At 43.5% G+C, this 18,450-nt stretch overlaps 9 non-coding genes across 9 annotated transcripts; all 9 read right to left on the reverse strand.

Moving 5' to 3' along the window:
- Window positions 1–1,579: 1,579 nt before the first annotated feature.
- Window positions 1,580–1,653, reverse strand: trnan-guu (transfer RNA asparagine (anticodon GUU)). The gene has a single exon. It is a non-coding gene; the product is annotated as a tRNA-Asn (tRNA).
- A 1,914-nt stretch (window positions 1,654–3,567) lies between these two features.
- trnan-guu (transfer RNA asparagine (anticodon GUU)) lies at window positions 3,568–3,641 on the reverse strand. Its single transcript has one exon. It is a non-coding gene; the product is annotated as a tRNA-Asn (tRNA).
- Window positions 3,642–5,045: 1,404 nt separating this feature from the next.
- On the reverse strand, window positions 5,046–5,119 carry trnan-guu (transfer RNA asparagine (anticodon GUU)). Its single transcript has one exon. It is a non-coding gene; the product is annotated as a tRNA-Asn (tRNA).
- A 1,915-nt stretch (window positions 5,120–7,034) lies between these two features.
- Window positions 7,035–7,108, reverse strand: trnan-guu (transfer RNA asparagine (anticodon GUU)). The gene has a single exon. It is a non-coding gene; the product is annotated as a tRNA-Asn (tRNA).
- A 1,895-nt stretch (window positions 7,109–9,003) lies between these two features.
- trnan-guu (transfer RNA asparagine (anticodon GUU)) lies at window positions 9,004–9,077 on the reverse strand. The gene has a single exon. It is a non-coding gene; the product is annotated as a tRNA-Asn (tRNA).
- A 1,916-nt stretch (window positions 9,078–10,993) lies between these two features.
- Window positions 10,994–11,067, reverse strand: trnan-guu (transfer RNA asparagine (anticodon GUU)). The gene has a single exon. It is a non-coding gene; the product is annotated as a tRNA-Asn (tRNA).
- Window positions 11,068–12,962: 1,895 nt separating this feature from the next.
- trnan-guu (transfer RNA asparagine (anticodon GUU)) lies at window positions 12,963–13,036 on the reverse strand. Its single transcript has one exon. It is a non-coding gene; the product is annotated as a tRNA-Asn (tRNA).
- Window positions 13,037–14,953: 1,917 nt separating this feature from the next.
- trnan-guu (transfer RNA asparagine (anticodon GUU)) lies at window positions 14,954–15,027 on the reverse strand. Its single transcript has one exon. It is a non-coding gene; the product is annotated as a tRNA-Asn (tRNA).
- A 1,879-nt stretch (window positions 15,028–16,906) lies between these two features.
- trnan-guu (transfer RNA asparagine (anticodon GUU)) lies at window positions 16,907–16,980 on the reverse strand. The gene has a single exon. It is a non-coding gene; the product is annotated as a tRNA-Asn (tRNA).
- Window positions 16,981–18,450: the final 1,470 nt, after the last annotated feature.

Here is an 18,450-nt window from a genome sequence, read left to right on the forward strand (position 1 = left end):
ACTGTATTTTCTGATGTGCAGTTAGGACAGTTTTCTTTGTTTCTAAATATCAGTTGATTTCTCATTCTAACCAAAGGAAATGTGTCTTGACTGTCGACGATCAGTCGGGCAGCGCCCTTCGTTCTCCCCGGAGTCTCTTTCTCGAAGTCTTTCCCAACATTCACAAAGTGCTTGATTTTCGTGTGTTGCTTCGTTTCCTTTTCTCCACTGCCAAGTGGCTCTATTTCTCAGAATTCTGCCCACTCCTCCTCACTGCTTCATGACCAGATGTCAGGAAATTCATTTCCATGGAGGGACTATCGAGACCAAGATTATTCTCCGCGTATAAAGAAGGTTCAGTGGGTATTTGGTTGAGACACTTGAAAGTTTTGGGAGAATAGCCGAAGAAGCTGATGTAACAAATTGAGAGAGACTGTTTTCACTTGCAAAAATAAAAGACCCGGAGGAGTATGATAGATGAAAATATAAAACAGTGATCTGAGGAGATTCTCGTATTCACAACAGTTTGAATTCAGGGGCCTTTAACAGGAGCAGAAACATGCACTCAGTTGTGACCCGCTTTAAAGAGGTCTTACACAGAGAATTCCGCACCCGTTAATTTTCGAGATACACATTAACTTACCGCTGTCGTGACTCGGAGTCGGAGCGAGGTTGATGCAGCCACAGGGCAAAGTACTAACCACTATACGATCACGACGCCGCACGTTCCCGCCGAGGTGCACAGTGACTGCCGATGTACTTGATCATCAACTGTTTGGAATCTATCATGGCCAACACTTTATGACTCTCTCATTACAAGTTTCGTAGATACACAGTTTGGATACCTCAACATTGGTTCCAGAGTAATGTTCCTGCAACAAGGATATATACATTTTAACCCACGCTGATAAAAAGAACCGCTATAATAGATAACACATAACAATTTCGACATTCAGCCCAAATATATGGCATTTGGACTTCCTCCCGTCTCTGCATCGATTTTCTCCGCCTGCTCTAGGTCCCTCCCATAGTCCAAAGATGTGAAGGTTCGGTGGACTGGCCATGCTAAAGTGTGCCAGATTGTCCTAAACTAGCAGTTTCGCTTGATTGGCCAAGATCAACGTGCCAGGCGACTGGCATTCTACGGAGGAGCTTGATCACGAAGACCCCTGCTGATTTTTTAAAAACCATTTAATCCTGTATCCCTTTCCTCTCATTGCTGAATATTGTCAGTGCAAACCAACTTTCTCTCTATTTCTACGACTCAACATCTCCGCCCGCATACCAGTTGAACTTTGGAGCGTCTCTCATTCGCCGTCTCGCCCTCTTTGATCCAAAGAGAAAAATCTAAGATCCTTTCATCCCACTGTTGCTATTGGGTGAATGTCTCTCTATGGTAATTCAAATTCATATTCATTAACCCTTTGGATGCGAACTGAATGTTTAAAATCAGAAAGACAGAATTTGGCGTGTTTAATATTGGAACCGGAGCAAAGAAATCAAATCAACGTGGCATGAAATATAAAAAGCACCAAGGCGGTGATTCGATCCCACAGAGGGACAAAGTAAAATACGCTTCAGCCGCGGTGGGATAACACTTCGTCTCTGGGTGGGATCGAACCACCAACCTTTCAGTTAACAGCCGAACGCGCTTACCGATTGCGCCACAGAGACGACAAATGCTCTTTGAGCTCCAATAAACAAGCCAATTTAAGATGGACACAGTCTCATCTTGTCCACATCGTAACAGCTCATTCTTGTTGATGCACCAATCTGGAACAAAAACACAAAATGCTGGGCAATCTCAGCAGGTCTGACAGCATCTGTGGAGAGAGAACGGAGTCTGTGTTTCAAGCCAGGGTGATTATGTGTCACAGAACAAAGACTACGCCATTATCCGTAGCCCTGCCAATAACGCCCTCCAACCTTCTACATTCGGGCCATTGTTGTATTTTCTGCTTCCAGATATTCGCAATGAAACTATAATTAAACTGTATTTTCTGATGTGCAGTAAGGACAGTTTTCTTAGTTTCTAAATATCAGTTGAATTCTCGAATCATTCCAATCAAAGGAAATGTGACGTCACTGTCGATGAGCAGTCGGGCAGCGCCCTTCGTTCTCCCCGGTGTCTCTTTCTCGAAGTGTTTCCCAACATTCACAAAACTAGTGCTTGATTTTCGAGTGTCGCTTCTTTTCCATTTTCTCCATTGCCAACTGGCATTATCTCCCAAAATCCTGCCCGCTCCTCTTCATTGCATCATGACAGATGTCAGGAAATTCATGGAGATGGAGGGACCATCCAGACCAAGAATATTCTCCGCGTATACAGAAGGTTCCGTGGGTCTTTACATGAGACTTTAACATTTTGGGTGAATGGCTAAAGAAGCTGATGCAGCAAATTGAGAGAGACTGTTTTCACTTCCAACCAGACAAGAACCTGAGGAGTATGCTTGCTGATAATAGTTAAGATAAAAAACTGGGAGCTGAAGAGATTCTCGTATTCACAAGCGTTTGAATTCTGGAGCATCAAACAGGAGCAGAAGCATGCACTTAGATGTGAGCCCGTTTTAAAGAGTCCTTTCCTCAGAGAATTCCTCATCAGTTCATTTGCGAAAAACTCATCAAATTATCGCTGCCGTGACTCTGAATCGAAATTGCTGCGGCCACAACGCAGAGCACTAACCACGAGACGATCACCGCGCCACACGTCACCGGCGAAGCATGTCTGTAACTGTCGATGTACTTGGTCATCAACTGTTTGGAATCTATCATGACGCACATTTTATGACTCCCTAAACACAACTTTAGTAGATACACAAGTTTGGATGTCTTAACTTTGTTTCCATAATAATGTTCCTGCAACAAGGATAATTAACCGGGCTCATAAAAATAACAATGCAATGGCTATAATATATAATACATAACAATTCCGATATTCATCCCAAACTTACGGTATTTGGACGTTCTCCCGGTGTCTGCATCGGTTTTCTCTACCTGCTCGAGGTCCCTCCCGCAGTGCAAAGATGTGAACGTTCGGTGTATTGGCCATGCTAAAATGAGCCAGATTGTCCATGGATTAACAGTTTCGCTGGATTGGCCGTGATCAATTTGCGGGATTACGAGTATTCTACGGAGGAACTTGCACTCTTTGTCTCTTGCTGATTTTTTGAAACGATTTCTCCCAGCATTCCTTTCCTCTCATTCTTGAATATTGCAAGTGCAAACAAACTCTCTCTCTATTTCCACGATTGGCTTTCTCCGCCCAAATACCAGTTGCGCGTTGGAGAGCCTCTCATTCGCCGTCTCACACTCTTTGATCTAAAGAGAAAAATATAGGCCCCTTTAGTTCCACTGTTGCTGTTAGGTGAATGTCTCTCCATGGTGGTTCAAATTCATATTGATTAAACCTTTGGATGCGAACTGACTGTTTGAAATCATAAAGACAGCATTTGGCGTGTTTAATATTGGAACCGGCGAAAATAAATCAAATCAACGTGGCATGAAATATAAAAAGCACCAAGGCGGTGATTCGATCCCACTGAGGGACGAAGTATACAAAATTTTTCATCCTAGGGATGGATATCATTTCGTCTCTGGGTGGGATTGAACCACCAACCTTTCGGTTAACAGCCGAACGCGCTAACCGATTGCGCCACAGAGACGGCAACTACTCACGTCACTCGAATAAACATGCCAAATTATGATGGAAACAATCTCATCCAGGCCACGTCCTCAGAGCAAATTATTGTCCATGCACAAATCTGGAACAAAAACACAAAGGTTGGGCAATCTCGGCAGGTCTTACAGCATCTGAGAAGTCAGAACGGAGTCTGTGGTTCAGGACAGGGTGACTTTGTTTTACAGAACAATGACTACACCATTATCCGTAGCCCTGTCAATAACGCGCCTCCAGCCTTTTACATTCGAGCCATTTTTGTATTTTCTGCTTCCAGATATTCGCAGTGAAACTATAATAAAACTGTATTTTCTGATGTGCAGTTAGGACAGTTTTCTTTGTTTCTAAATATCAGTTGATTTCTCATTCTAACCAAAGGAAATGTGTCTTGACTGTCGACGATCAGTCGGGCAGCGCCCTTCGTTCTCCCCGGAGTCTCTTTCTCGAAGTCTTTCCCAACATTCACAAAGTGCTTGATTTTCGTGTGTTGCTTCGTTTCCTTTTCTCCACTGCCAAGTGGCTCTATTTCTCAGAATTCTGCCCACTCCTCCTCACTGCTTCATGACCAGATGTCAGGAAATTCATTTCCATGGAGGGACTATCGAGACCAAGATTATTCTCCGCGTATAAAGAAGGTTCAGTGGGTATTTGGTTGAGACACTTGAAAGTTTTGGGAGAATAGCCGAAGAAGCTGATGTAACAAATTGAGAGAGACTGTTTTCACTTGCAAAAATAAAAGACCCGGAGGAGTATGATAGATGAAAATATAAAACAGTGATCTGAGGAGATTCTCGTATTCACAACAGTTTGAATTCAGGGGCCTTTAACAGGAGCAGAAACATGCACTCAGTTGTGACCCGCTTTAAAGAGGTCTTACACAGAGAATTCTGCACCCGTTAATTTTCGAGATACACATTAACTTACTGGCATTCTACGGAGGAGCTTGATCACGAAGACCCCTGCTGATTTTTTAAAAACCATTTAATCCTGTATCCCTTTCCTCTCATTGCTGAATATTGTCAGTGCAAACCAACTTTCTCTCTATTTCTACGACTCAACATCTCCGCCCGCATACCAGTTGAACTTTGGAGCGTCTCTCATTCGCCGTCTCGCCCTCTTTGATCCAAAGAGAAAAATCTAAGATCCTTTCATCCCACTGTTGCTATTGGGTGAATGTCTCTCTATGGTAATTCAAATTCATATTCATTAACCCTTTGGATGCGAACTGAATGTTTAAAATCAGAAAGACAGAATTTGGCGTGTTTAATATTGGAACCGGAGCAAAGAAATCAAATCAACGTGGCATGAAATATAAAAAGCACCAAGGCGGTGATTCGATCCCACAGAGGGACAAAGTAAAATACGCTTCAGCCGCGGTGGGATAACACTTCGTCTCTGGGTGGGATCGAACCACCAACCTTTCAGTTAACAGCCGAACGCGCTTACCGATTGCGCCACAGAGACGACAAATGCTCTTTGAGCTCCAATAAACAAGCCAATTTAAGATGGACACAGTCTCATCTTGTCCACATCGTAACAGCTCATTCTTGTTGATGCACCAATCTGGAACAAAAACACAAAATGCTGGGCAATCTCAGCAGGTCTGACAGCATCTGTGGAGAGAGAACGGAGTCTGTGTTACAAGCCAGGGTGATTATGTGTCACAGAACAAAGACTACGCCATTATCCGTAGCCCTGCCAATAACGCCCTCCAACCTTCTACATTCGGGCCATTGTTGTATTTTCTGCTTCCAGATATTCGCAATGAATCTATAATTAAACTGTATTTTCTGATGTGCAGTAAGGACAGTTTTCTTAGTTTCTAAATATCAGTTGAATTCTCGAATCATTCCAATCAAAGGAAATGTGACGTCACTGTCGATGAGCAGTCGGGCAGCGCCCTTCGTTCTCCCCGGTGTCTCTGTCTCGAAGTGTTTCCCAACATTCACAAAACTAGTGCTTGATTTTCGAGTGTCGCTTCTTTTCCATTTTCTCCATTGCCAACTGGCATTATCTCCCAAAATCCTGCCCGCTCCTCTTCATTGCATCATGACAGATGTCAGGAAATTCATGGAGATGGAGGGACCATCCAGACCAAGAATATTCTCCGCGTATACAGAAGGTTCCGTGGGTCTTTACATGAGACACTTTAACATTTTGGGTGAAGGCCAAAGAAGCTGATGCAGCAAATTGAGAGAGACTGTTTTCACTTCCAACCAGACAAGAACCTGAGGAGTATGCTTGCTGATAATAGTTAAGATAAAAAACTGGGAGCTGAAGAGATTCTCGTATTCACAAGCGTTTGAATTCTGGAGCATCAAACAGGAGCAGAAGCATGCACTCAGATGTGAGCCCGTTTTAAAGAGTCCTTTCCTCAGAGAATTCCTCATCAGTTCATTTGCGAAAAACTCATCAAATTATCGCTGCCGTGACTCTGAATCGAAATTGCTGCGGCCACAACGCAGAGCACTAACCACGAGACGATCACGGCGCCACACGTCACCGGCGAAGCATGTCTGTAACTGTCGATGTACTTGGTCATCAACTGTTTGGAATCTATCATGACGCACATTTTATGACTCCCTAAAAACAACTTTAGTAGATACACAAGTTTGGATGTCTTAACTTTGTTTCCATAATAATGTTCCTGCAACAAGGATAATTAACCGGGCTCATAAAAATAACAATGCAATGGCTATAATATATAATACATAACAATTCCGATATTCATCCCAAACTTACGGTATTTGGACGTTCTCCCGGTGTCTGCATCGGTTTTCTCTACCTGCTCGAGGTCCCTCCCGCAGTGCAAAGATGTGAACGTTCGGTGTATTGGCCATGCTAAAATGAGCCAGATTGTCCATGGATTAACAGTTTCGCTGGATTGGCCGTGATCAATTTGCGGGATTACGAGTATTCTACGGAGGAACTTGCACTCTTTGTCTCTTGCTGATTTTTTGAAACGATTTCTCCCAGCATTCCTTTCCTCTCATTCTTGAATATTGCAAGTGCAAACAAACTCTCTCTCTATTTCCACGATTGGCTTTCTCCGCCCAAATACCAGTTGCGCGTTGGAGAGCCTCTCATTCGCCGTCTCACACTCTTTGATCTAAAGAGAAAAATATAGGCCCCTTTAGTTCCACTGTTGCTGTTAGGTGAATGTCTCTCCATGGTGGTTCAAATTCATATTGATTAAACCTTTGGATGCGAACTGACTGTTTGAAATCATAAAGACAGCATTTGGCGTGTTTAATATTGGAACCGGCGAAAATAAATCAAATCAACGTGGCATGAAATATAAAAAGCACCAAGGCGGTGATTCGATCCCACTGAGGGACGAAGTATACAAAATTTTTCATCCTAGGGATGGATATCATTTCGTCTCTGGGTGGGATTGAACCACCAACCTTTCGGTTAACAGCCGAACGCGCTAACCGATTGCGCCACAGAGACGGCAACTACTCACGTCACTCGAATAAACATGCCAAATTATGATGGAAACAATCTCATCCTGGCCACGTCCTCAGAGCAAATTATTGTCCATGCACAAATCTGGAACAAAAACACAAAGGTTGGGCAATCTCGGCAGGTCTTACAGCATCTGAGAAGTCAGAACGGAGTCTGTGGTTCAGGACAGGGTGACTTTGTTTTACAGAACAATGACTACACCATTATCCGTAGCCCTGTCAATAACGCGCCTCCAGCCTTTTACATTCGAGCCATTTTTGTATTTTCTGCTTCCAGATATTCGCAGTGAAACTATAATAAAACTGTATTTTCTGATGTGCAGTTAGGACAGTTTTCTTTGTTTCTAAATATCAGTTGATTTCTCATTCTAACCAAAGGAAATGTGTCTTGACTGTCGACGATCAGTCGGGCAGCGCCCTTCGTTCTCCCCGGAGTCTCTTTCTCGAAGTCTTTCCCAACATTCACAAAGTGCTTGATTTTCGTGTGTTGCTTCGTTTCCTTTTCTCCACTGCCAAGTGGCTCTATTTCTCAGAATTCTGCCCACTCCTCCTCACTGCTTCATGACCAGATGTCAGGAAATTCATTTCCATGGAGGGACTATCGAGACCAAGATTATTCTCCGCGTATGAAGAAGGTTCAGTGGGTATTTGGTTGAGACACTTGAAAGTTTTGGGAGAATAGCCGAAGAAGCTGATGTAACAAATTGAGAGAGACTGTTTTCACTTGCAAAAATAAAAGACCCGGAGGAGTATGATAGATGAAAATATAAAACAGTGATCTGAGGAGATTCTCGTATTCACAACAGTTTGAATTCAGGGGCCTTTAACAGGAGCAGAAACATGCACTCAGTTGTGACCCACTTTAAAGAGGTCTTACACAGAGAATTCTGCACCCGTTAATTTTCGAGATACACATTAACTTACCGCTGTCGTGACTCGGAGTCGGAGCGAGGTTGATGCAGCCACAGGGCAAAGTACTAACCACTATACGATCACGACGCCGCACGTTCCCGCCGAGGTGCAAAGTGACTGCCGATGTACTTGATCATCAACTGTTTGGAATCTATCATGGCCAACACTTTATGACTCTCTCATTACAAGTTTCGTAGATACACAGTTTGGATACCTCAACATTGGTTCCAGAGTAATGTTCCTGCAACAAGGATATATACATTTTAACCCACGCTGATAAAAAGAACCGCTATAATAGATAACACATAACAATTTCGACATTCAGCCCAAATATATGGCATTTGGACTTCCTCCCGTCTCTGCATCGATTTTCTCCGCCTGCTCTAGGTCCCTCCCATAGTCCAAAGATGTGAAGGTTCGGTGGATTGGCCATGCTAAAGTGTGCCAGATTGTCCTAAACTAGCAGTTTCGCTTGATTGGCCAAGATCAACGTGCCAGGCGACTGGCATTCTACGGAGGAGCTTGATCACGAAGACCCCTGCTGATTTTTTAAAAACCATTTAATCCTGTATCCCTTTCCTCTCATTGCTGAATATTGTCAGTGCAAACCAACTTTCTCTCTATTTCTACGACTCAACATCTCCGCCCGCATACCAGTTGAACTTTGGAGCGTCTCTCATTCGCCGTCTCGCCCTCTTTGATCCAAAGAGAAAAATCTAAGATCCTTTCATCCCACTGTTGCTATTGGGTGAATGTCTCTCTATGGTAATTCAAATTCATATTCATTAACCCTTTGGATGCGAACTGAATGTTTAAAATCAGAAAGACAGAATTTGGCGTGTTTAATATTGGAACCGGAGCAAAGAAATCAAATCAACGTGGCATGAAATATAAAAAGGACCAAGGCGGTGATTCGATCCCACAGAGGGACAAAGTAAAATACGCTTCAGCCGCGGTGGGATAACACTTCGTCTCTGGGTGGGATCGAACCACCAACCTTTAAGTTAACAGCCGAACGCGCTTACCGATTGCGCCACAGAGACGACAAATGCTCTTTGAGCTCCTATAAACAAGCCAATTTAAGATGGACACAGTCTCATCTTGTCCACATCGTAACAGCTCATTCTTGTTGATGCACCAATCTGGAACAAAAACACAAAATGCTGGGCAATCTCAGCAGGTCTGACAGCATCTGTGGAGAGAGAAAGGAGTCTGTGTTTCAAGCCAGGGTGATTATGTGTCACAGAACAAAGACTACGCCATTATCCGTAGCCTTGCCAATAACGCCCTCCAACCTTCTACATTCGGGCCATTGTTGTATTTTCTGCTTCCAGATATTCGCAATGAAACTATAATTAAACTGTATTTTCTGATGTGCAGTAAGGACAGTTTTCTTAGTTTCTAAATATCAGTTGAATTCTCGAATCATTCCAATCAAAGGAAATGTGACGTCACTGTCGATGAGCAGTCGGGCAGCGCCCTTCGTTCTCCCCGGTGTCTCTTTCTCGAAGTGTTTCCCAACATTCACAAAACTAGTGCTTGATTTTCGAGTGTCGCTTCTTTTCCATTTTCTCCATTGCCAACTGGCATTATCTCCCAAAATCCTGCCCGCTCCTCTTCATTGCATCATGACAGATGTCAGGAAATTCATGGAGATGGAGGGACCATCCAGACCAAGAATATTCTCCGCGTATACAGAAGGTTCCGTGGGTCTTTACATGAGACACTTTAACATTTTGGGTGAATGGCCAAAGAAGCTGATGCAGCAAATTGAGAGAGACTGTTTTCACTTCCAACCAGACAAGAACCTGAGGAGTATGCTTGCTGATAATAGTTAAGATAAAAAACTGGGAGCTGAAGAGATTCTCGTATTCACAAGCGTTTGAATTCTGGAGCATCAAACAGGAGCAGAAGCATGCACTCAGATGTGAGCCCGTTTTAAAGAGTCCTTTCCTCAGAGAATTCCTCATCAGTTCATTTGCGAAAAACTCATCAAATTATCGCTGCCGTGACTCTGAATCGAAATTGCTGCGGCCACAACGCAGAGCACTAACCACGAGACGATCACGGCGCCACACGTCACCGGCGAAGCATGTCTGTAACTGTCGATGTACTTGGTCATCAACTGTTTGGAATCTATCATGACGCACATTTTATGACTCCCTAAAAACAACTTTAGTAGATACACAAGTTTGGATGTCTTAACTTTGTTTCCATAATAATGTTCCTGCAACAAGGATAATTAACCGGGCTCATAAAAATAACAATGCAATGGCTATAATATATAATACATAACAATTCCGATATTCATCCCAAACTTACGGTATTTGGACGTTCTCCCGGTGTCTGCATCGGTTTTCTCTACCTGCTCGAGGTCCCTCCCGCAGTGCAAAGATGTGAACGTTCGGTGTATTGGCCATGCTAAAATGAGCCAGATTGTCCATGGATTAACAGTTTCGCTGGATTGGCCGTGATCAATTTGCGGGATTACGAGTATTCTACGGAGGAACTTGCACTCTTTGTCTCTTGCTGATTTTTTGAAACGATTTCTCCCAGCATTCCTTTCCTCTCATTCTTGAATATTGCAAGTGCAAACAAACTCTCTCTCTATTTCCACGATTGGCTTTCTCCGCCCAAATACCAGTTGCGCGTTGGACAGCCTCTCATTCGCCGTCTCACACTCTTTGATCTAAAGAGAAAAATATAGGCCCCTTTAGTTCCACTGTTGCTGTTAGGTGAATGTCTCTCCATGGTGGTTCAAATTCATATTGATTAAACCTTTGGATGCGAACTGACTGTTTGAAATCATAAAGACAGCATTTGGCGTGTTTAATATTGGAACCGGCGAAAATAAATCAAATCAACGTGGCATGAAATATAAAAAGCACCAAGGCGGTGATTCGATCCCACTGAGGGACGAAGTATACAAAATTTTTCATCCTAGGGATGGATATCACTTCATCTCTGGGTGGGATTGAACCACCAACCTTTCGGTTAACAGCCGAACGCGCTAACCGATTGCGCCACAGAGACGGCAACTACTCACGTCACTCGAATAAACATGCCAAATTATGATGGAAACAATCTCATCCTGGCCACGTCCTCAGAGCAAATTATTGTCCATGCACAAATCTGGAACAAAAACACAAAGGTTGGGCAATCTCGGCAGGTCTTACAGCATCTGAGAAGTCAGAACGGAGTCTGTGGTTCAGGACAGGGTGACTTTGTTTTACAGAACAATGACTACACCATTATCCGTAGCCCTGTCAATAACGCGCCTCCAGCCTTTTACATTCGAGCCATTTTTGTATTTTCTGCTTCCAGATATTCGCAGTGAAACTATAATAAAACTGTATTTTCTGATGTGCAGTTAGGACAGTTTTCTTTGTTTCTAAATATCAGTTGATTTCTCATTCTAACCAAAGGAAATGTGTCTTGACTGTCGACGATCAGTCGGGCAGCGCCCTTCGTTCTCCCCGGAGTCTCTTTCTCGAAGTCTTTCCCAACATTCACAAAGTGCTTGATTTTCGTGTGTTGCTTCGTTTCCTTTTCTCCACTGCCAAGTGGCTCTATTTCTCAGAATTCTGCCCACTCCTCCTCACTGCTTCATGACCAGATGTCAGGAAATTCATTTCCATGGAGGGACTATCGAGACCAAGATTATTCTCCGCGTATAAAGAAGGTTCAGTGGGTATTTGGTTGAGACACTTGAAAGTTTTGGGAGAATAGCCGAAGAAGCTGATGTAACAATTTGAGAGAGACTGTTTTCACTTGCAAAAATAAAAGATCCGGAGGAGTATGATAGATGAAAATATAAAACAGTGATCTGAGGAGATTCTCGTATTCACAACAGTTTGAATTCAGGGGCCTTTAACAGGAGCAGAAACATGCACTCAGTTGTGACCCTCTTTAAAGAGGTCTTACACAGAGAATTCTGCACCCGTTAATTTTCGAGATACACATTAACTTACCGCTGTCGTGACTCGGAGTCGGAGCGAGGTTGATGCAGCCACAGGGCAAAGTACTAACCACTATACGATCACGACGCCGCACGTTCCCGCCGAGGTGCACAGTGACTGCCGATGTACTTGATCATCAACTGTTTGGAATCTATCATGGCCAACACTTTATGACTCTCTCATTACAAGTTTCGTAGATACACAGTTTGGATACCTCAACATTGGTTCCAGAGTAATGTTCCTGCAACAAGGATATATACATTTTACCCCACGCTGATAAAAAGAACCGCTAATATAGATAACACATAACAATTTCGACATTCAGCCCAAATATATGGCATTTGGACTTCCTCCCGTCTCTGCATCGATTTTCTCCGCCTGCTCTAGGTCCCTCCCATAGTCCAAAGATGTGAAGGTTCGGTGGATTGGCCATGCTAAAGTGTGCCAGATTGTCCTAAACTAGCAGTTTCGCTTGATTGGCCAAGATCAACGTGCCAGGCGACTGGCATTCTACGGAGGAGCTTGATCACGAAGACCCCTGCTGATTTTTAAAAAACCATTTAATCCTGTATCCCTTTCCTCTCATTGCTGAATATTGTCAGTGCAAACCAACTTTCTCTCTATTTCTACGACTCAACATCTCCGCCCGCATACCAGTTGAACTTTGGAGCGTCTCTCATTCGCCGTCTCGCCCTCTTTGATCCAAAGAGAAAAATCTAAGATCCTTTCATCCCACTGTTGCTATTGGGTGAATGTCTCTCTATGGTAATTCAAATTCATATTCATTAACCCTTTGGATGCGAACTGAATGTTTAAAATCAGAAAGACAGAATTTGGCGTGTTTAATATTGGAACCGGAGCAAAGAAATCAAATCAACGTGGCATGAAATATAAAAAGCACCAAGGCGGTGATTCGATCCCACAGAGGGACAAAGTAAAATACGCTTCAGCAGCGGTGGGATAACACTTCGGCTCTGGGTGGGATCGAACCGCCAACCTTTCAGTTAACAGCCGAACGCGCTTACCGATTGCGCCACAGAGACGACAAGTGCTCTTTGAGCTCCAATAAACAAGCCAATTTAAGATGGACACAGTCTCATCTTGTCCACATCGTAACAGCTCATTCTTGTTGATGCACCAATCTGGAACAAAAACACAAAATGCTGGGCAATCTCAGCAGGTCTGACAGCATCTGTGGAGAGAGAACGGAGTCTGTGTTTCAAGCCAGGGTGATTATGTGTCACAGAACAAAGACTACGCCATTATCCGTTGCCCTGCCAATAACGCCCTCCAACCTTCTACATTCGGGCCATTGTTGTATTTTCTGCTTCCAGATATTCGCAATGAAACTATAATTAAACTGTATTTTCTGATGTGCAGTAAGGACAGTTTTCTTAGTTTCTAAATATCAGTTGAATTCTCGAATAATTCCAATCAAAGGAAATGTGACGTCACTGTCGATGAGCAGTCGGGCAGCGCCCTTCGTTCTCCCCGGTGTCTCTTTCTCGAAGTGTTTCCCAACATTCACAAAACTAGTGCTTGATTTTCGAGTGTCGCTTCTTTTCCATTTTCTCCATTGCCAACTGGCATTATCTCCCAAAATCCTGCCCGCTCCTCTTCATTGCATCATGACAGATGTCAGGAAATTCATGGAGATGGAGGGACCATCCAGACCAAGAATATTCTCCGCGTATACAGAAGGTTCCGTGGGTCTTTACATGAGACACTTTAACATTTTGGGTGAATGGCCAAAGAAGCTGATGCAGCAAATTGAGAGAGACTGTTTTCACTTCCAACCAGACAAGAACCTGAGGAGTATGCTTGCTGATAATAGTTAAGATAAAAAACTGGGAGCTGAAGAGATTCTCGTATTCACAAGCGTTTGAATTCTGGAGCATCAAACAGGAGCAGAAGCATGCACTCAGATGTGAGCCCGTTTTAAAGAGTCCTTTCCTCAGAGAATTCCTCATCAGTTCATTTGCGAAAAACTCATCAAATTATCGCTGCCGTGACTCTGAATCGAAATTGCTGCGGCCACAACGCAGAGCACTAACCACGAGACGATCACGGCGCCACACGTCACCGGCGAAGCATGTCTGTAACTGTCGATGTACTTGGTCATCAACTGTTTGGAATCTATCATGACGCACATTTTATGACTCCCTAAAAACAACTTTAGTAGATACACAAGTTTGGATGTCTTAACTTTGGTTCCATAATAATGTTCCTGCAACAAGGATAATTAACCGGGCTCATAAAAATAACAATGCAATGGCTATAATATATAATACATAACAATTCCGATATTCATCCCAAACTTACGGTATTTGGACGTTCTCCCGGTGTCTGCATCGGTTTTCTCTACCTGCTCGAGGTCCCTCCCGCAGTGCAAAGATGTGAACGTTCGGTGTATTGGCCATGCTAAAATGAGCCAGATTGTCCATGGATTAACAGTTTCGCTGGATTGGCCGTGATCAATTTGCGGGATTACGAGTATTCTACGGAGGAACTTGCACTCTTTGTCTCTTGCTGATTTTTTGAAACGATTTCTCCCAGCAATTCCTTTCCTCTCATTGTTGAATATTGCAAGTGCAAAGAAACTCTCTCTCTATTTCCACGATTGGCTTTCTCCGCCCAAATACCAGTTGCGCGTTGGAGAGCCTCTCATTCGCCGTCTCACACTCTTTGATCTAAAGAGAAAAATCTAGGCCCCTTTCGTTCCACTGTTGCTGTTAGGTGAATGTCTCTCCATGGTGGTTCAAATTCATATTGATTAAACCTTTGGATGCGAACTGACTGTTTGAAATCATAAAGACAGCATTTGGCGTGTTTAATATTGGAACCGGCGAAAATAAATCAAATCAACGTGGCATGAAATATAAAAAGCACCAAGGCGGTGATTCGATCCCACTGAGAGACGAAGTATACAAAATAGAGCATCCTCGGGATGGATATCATTTCGTCACCGGGTGGGATTGAACCACCAACCTTTCGGTTAACAGCCGAACGCGCTAACCGATTGCGCCACAGAGACGGCAACTGCTCACGTCAGTCGAATAAACATGCCACATTATGATGGAAACATTCTCATCCTGGCCATGTCCTCAGAGCAAGTTATTGTCCATGCACAAATCTGGAACAAAAACACAAAAGGTTGGGCAATCTCGGCAGGTCTTACAGCATCTGAGAAGTCAGAACGGAGTCTGTGGTTCAAGACAGGGTGACTTTGTGTTACAGAACAAAGACTACACCATTATCCGTAGCCCTGTCAATAACGCTCCTCCACCATTTTACATTCGAGCCATTTTTGTATTTTCTACTTCCAGATATTCGCCGTGAAACTATAACAAAACTGTATTTTCTGATGTGCAGTTAGGACAGTTTTCTTAGTTTCTACATATCAGTTGATTTCTCATTCTAACCAAAGGAAATGTGTCTTGACTGTCGACGATCAGTCGGGCAGCGCCCTTCGTTCTCCCCGGAGTCTCTTTCTCGAAGTCTTTCCCAACATTCACAAAGTGCTTGATTTTCGTGTGTTGCTTCGTTTCCTTTTCTCCACTGCCAAGTGACTCTATTTCTCAGAATTCTGCCCACTCCTCCTCACTGCTTCATGACCAGATGTCAGGAAATTCATTTCCATGGAGGGACTATCGAGACCAAGATTATTCTCCGCGTATAAAGAAGGTTCAGTGGGTATTTGGTTGAGACACTTGAAAGTTTTGGGAGAATAGCCGAAGAAGCTGATGTAACAAATTGAGAGAGACTGTTTTCACTTGCAAAAATAAAAGACCCGGAGGAGTATGATAGATGAAAATATAAAACAGTGATCTGAGGAGATTCTCGTATTCACAACAGTTTGAATTCAGGTGCCTCCAACAGGAGCAGAAACATGCACTCAGATGTGACCCGCTTTAAAGAAGCCTTACACAGACAATTCCACACCCATTCCTTTCCGAGATACACATTAACTTACCGCTGTCGTGACTCGGAGTCGAAGAAGGTTGCTGCAGCCACAGCGCAAAGTACTAACCACTATACGATCACGACGCCACACGTTACCGCCGAGGTGCACAGTGACTGCCGATGTACTTGATCATCAACTGTTTGGAATCTATCATGGCCAACACTTTATGACTCTCTCATTACAAGTTTCGTAGATACACAGTTTGGATACCTCAACATTGGTTCCAGAGTAATGTTCCTGCAACAAGGATATATACATTTTAACCCACGCTGATAAAAAGAACCGCTATAATAGATAATACATAACAATTTCGACAGTCATCCCAAATATATGGCATTTGGACTTTCTCCCGTCTCTGCATCGATTTTCTCCGCCTGCTCGAGGTCCCTCCCATAGTCCAAAGATGTGAAGGTTCGGTCGATTGGCCATGCTAAAGTGTGCCAGATTGTCCATAGACTAGCAGATTCGCTGGATTGGCCAAGATCAACGTGCCAGGTGACTGGCATTCTACGGAGGAGCTTGATCACGAAGACCCCTGCTGATTTATTAAAAACCATTTCATCCTGTATCCCTTTCCTCTCATTCCTGAATATTGTCAGTGCAAACCAACTTTCTCTGTATTTCTACGACTCAACATCTCCGCCCGCATACCAGTTGAACTTTGGAGCGTCTCTCATTCGCCGTCTCGCCCTCTTTGATCCAAAGAGAAAAATCTAAGATCCTTTCATCCCACTGTTGCTATTGGGTGAATGTCTCTCTATGGAAATTCAAATTCATATTGATTAACCATTTGGATGCGAACTGACTGTTTAAAATCAGAAAGACAGCATTTGGCGTGTTCAATATTGGAACCGGAGAAAATAAATCAAATCAACGTGGCATGAAATATAAAATCGACCCTACAGAGGGACAAGGTAAAATACACTTCACCCGGGGTGGGATAACACTCCGTCTCTGGGTGGGATCGAACCACCAACCTTTCGATTAACAGCCGAACGCGCGAAACGATTGCGCCACAGAGACGACAAATGCTCTGTTAGCTCCAATAAACAAGCCAATTTAAGATGGACACAGTCTCATCTTGTCCACATCGTAACAGCTCATTCTTGTTGATGCACCAATCTGGAACAAAAACACAAAATGCTGGGCAATCTCAGCAGGTCTGACAGCATCTGTGGAGAGAAAACGGAGTCTGTGTTTCAAGCCAGGGTGATTATGTGTCACAGAACAAAGACTACGCCGTTATCTGTAGACCTGTCAATAACGCCCTCCAGCCTTCTACATTCGAGCCATTGTTGTATTTTCTGCTTCCAGATATTCGCAATGAAACTATAATTAAACTGTATTTTCTGATGTGCAGTAAGGACAGTTTTCTTAGTTTCTAAATATCAGTTGATTTCTCGAATCATTCTAACCAAAGGAAATGTGACGTCACTGTCGATGAGCAGTCGGGCAGCGCCCTTCGTTCTCCCCGGTGTCTCTTTCTCGAAGTGTTTCCCAACATTCACAAAACTAGTGCTTGATTTTCGTGTGTCGCTTCTTTTCCATTTTCTCCATTGCCAGCTGGCATTATCTCCCAAAATCCTGCCCGCTCCTCCTCATTGCATCATGACAGATGTCAGAAAATTCATGGAGTTGGAGGGACCATCCAGACCAAGAATATTCTCCGCGTATACAGAAGGTTCCGTGGGTCTTTACTTGAGACACTTGAACATTTTGGGTGAATGGCCAAAGAAGCTGATGCAGCAAATTGAGAGAGACTGTTTTCACTTCCAACCAGACAAGAACCTGAGGAGTATGCTTGCTGATAATAGTTAAAATAAAAAACTGGGAGCTGAAGAGATTCTCGTATTCACAAGCGTTTGAATTCTGGAGCATCAAACAGGAGCAGAAACATGCACTCAGATGTTAGCCCGTTTTAAAGATTCCTTTCCTCAGAGAATTCCTCATCAGTTCATTTGCGAAAAACTCATCAAATTATCGCTGTCGTGACTCTGAATCGAAATTGCTGCGGCCACAACGCAGAGCACTAACCACGAGACGATCACGGCGCCACACGTCACCGGCGAAGCATGTCTGTAACTGTCGATGTACTTGGTCATCAACTGTTTGGAATCTATCATGACGCACAGTTTATGACTCCCTAAAAACAACTTTAGTAGATACACAAGTTTGGATGCCTTAACTTTGGTTCCATAATAATGTTCCTGCAACAAGGATAATTAACCGGGCTCATAAAAATAACAATGCAATGGCTATAATATATAATACATACCAATTCCGATATTCATCCCAAACTTATGGTATTTGGACGTTCTCCCGGTGTCTGCATCGTTTTTCTCTACCTGCTCGAGGTCCCTCCCGCAGTGCAAAGATGTGAACGTTCGGTGTATTGGCCATGCTAAAATGAGCCAGATTGTCCATGGGTTAACAGTTTCGCTGGATTGGCCGTGATCAATTTGCGGGATTACGGGTATTCTACGGAGGAAATTG

The sequence above is a fragment of the Scyliorhinus torazame genome, chromosome 14, assembly GCF_047496885.1.
Source record: "Scyliorhinus torazame isolate Kashiwa2021f chromosome 14, sScyTor2.1, whole genome shotgun sequence".
NCBI lineage: Eukaryota > Metazoa > Chordata > Chondrichthyes > Carcharhiniformes > Scyliorhinidae > Scyliorhinus > Scyliorhinus torazame.